The sequence below is a fragment of the Camelus ferus genome, chromosome 5 (genome assembly GCF_009834535.1).
Source record: "Camelus ferus isolate YT-003-E chromosome 5, BCGSAC_Cfer_1.0, whole genome shotgun sequence".
NCBI classification, from domain to species: Eukaryota; Metazoa; Chordata; class Mammalia; order Artiodactyla; family Camelidae; genus Camelus; species Camelus ferus.
In genome coordinates this window covers 97,576,270-97,578,615 of record NC_045700.1, presented here as the reverse complement: position 1 = coordinate 97,578,615, position 2,346 = coordinate 97,576,270, and the positions used below count along the sequence as shown (strand labels likewise).

General features: G+C 40.6%; 1 pseudogene; it reads left to right on the top strand.

Annotated features, from left to right (window-relative positions):
* The first annotated feature begins 898 nt into the window (after positions 1–898).
* On the top strand, positions 899–1,970 carry LOC116663538 (annotated as a pseudogene).
* Positions 1,971–2,346: the final 376 nt, after the last annotated feature.

Below are 2,346 nucleotides of genomic sequence, written 5' to 3'. Positions count from 1 at the left end.
AGGATATACCTCCTTGCTGTCTCTCTTGGCTCACAGACTCTGGGGGATGCCTGGAGCCACACACTGTGAGCACACTCAAGCAAACGCATGCAGGGAACCAGGAGGAACTGCCCTCCACCAGCAATAATGTACCAGGCAAAGGAGTAACACTCACCTTAGAGGCAGATCCTCCAGCACCAGATGATAATGATGACGATGACCTGGCTGCAACTTCATAAGAGGTCATGGGTCAGAACCACCCAGATAACCCCCTCCTGGATACTGAACCCACAGAAACTGTGAGAGAACGTAAGTGTTTGCTAAGTTGATACACTGCATGGTAATTTGCTATGCAGCAAATTTCATACAAATTTTGGTACCTATAGCAGTAGGTTGTTATAACAAAAGCCTAAAATGTGGGAGTGGCTTTGATATCAGGCAGCGGGAGAAAGTGAAAAGGATTTTAGAAGTGCTAGTGAAAGCTTGACTTGGTGTGAACATACTATTAATAGAAGCCCTTATTTTGAAGAGTCTGTTGGTGAGGACTTAAAGGATAGTATCAAAAAATCTGACTACAAACTAGAGGAAAGAGGATCTTTGTTATGTCGTGTCAGAAAGTTTAGTAACACTGTTCCTATAGTAATGTGGAAAGTTCAAAATAAGCTCAAGCATGGGGTGAACTAGCTAAGTTTCCAGAAAGTACTGAGTGTCTCCTAGCTGTGTCTTCCTTGCTGCTTACACTAAATGGCAAAAAGGAGAGAGATAGCTGAAAGAAGGACTATTGAACAAAAGGGGTAACAGGGGATGGTTTGGGGAATTCGCTGTCTCTCCAGATAACATAACATGCTAAAATTTAGAAATGGACTATAAGCACTTCTCTCCAAGAACCACTCTGTAAGGGAGCCTTCCTGGGAGCAAGATGAGTTTACAGGGTGACACCCCAATGCAGAGCTCAGCGTCAGCACTGGCTAAGCCCCAGGTGGTTGTGGCTCCTTATTCACATCAAAGCTGTCTGTGAATGCCCTGAATTTTACCCTCAAATTTGTTCCTCTAATTATACAGAATCCTATGGGGATGGTTGTAAGTATTATCCCACTATATATGAATATGTCCAGGAATTTTTGAATCATCTTACAAATCATTTCATAGGTTTGGAAACTGAAACTGAATGACTTGCAGAGACAGTGAATGGCTGTGTTACAATAGATGATGTTTTGCAAGAACACGGGGAAGTCATGTATCAACAGATCATGCCTATCTCAAATCCTCTTACATGGGAGCTAGCAGTTGGCAACTTCCAGAGTGGCAGTTTCCACCACTTGCTACTTTAAAGATACCAGAATTAATATGAAGTTAAGGAACAAGCTGCAAAAAAATGAAGTGACTTGAAAATGATTCCATGCATTTTTACTCTTCCTGAAAGAACTTTACCTTAAGGGAGGTCAAGGGAACAAATGGACCAGGTTATGAGAGCAGGTCTTCTTCAGGAGTTGTTAGATGTCCTTTTTTCTAACTCTCTGGACAACAACTTAATTTGTGCAGTAATGTTACTGAAGTTGACAGGGTCAGTTTGGAAGACATTGGAAGGAAAAAGAAAAGACTGGTATCCAAGAAATTATTCAGAGAATTGAAAATGTCATCCTAGTTGCAAATGGCCAGAGAGATAAATCAGATGCTCATGAAACTTGTAGAACTCTGGCCATGCAACCTCAACAGAGAAGCGGCACCTGAAAGTAAGACTATGTTATGTGTGAAGCAATGTTCTGCGCATCTGCTGCTTTCCTTTCCCTGCAGTTCATCCAGATTATCAAGAGAAATATTGAGAACTACTTGAAAGAGATGACTTTCTTCCAGATTATGAAGAAAATGGAACAGATTTATCAGGAGCTGGTGATCCACACTTGGATGATACTGATGATGAGATGGACTCAGAGATCGAAGAAACTTATGAAAAGCTTGGCTTGGCATCAGAGCATAAGCAAAAACAGTAAAGCTAAATTTCAGCATATCAGTTTCATAAAGCTATTTAGCTTATGGGATTTAACAGAACACAGGAAAGCGAGAACATGTGTTACTCTTATACCAAGTCAAGGATGTTGACTTATGTTGCTGATGCACACAATTTTAATTTTGTTTCACGGTATCTCCCAAAATAACCTTTATTACCTCCCCCTGAAAAAGAGGATTCTAAACAAAAATAAAATGCAGGGCATGGTCAGGAAAACATATGTGGATGGAAAACCCTTTGTTAAGACAGTAGAAATATCAAAGTGGTGCCTCAGAGGACATCACAAAATGCAGTTAGACAATCTCACTAAAAAGACCCACTCATATCAAATAAGGAGTTCTAAGTAGCTAGCGAATATT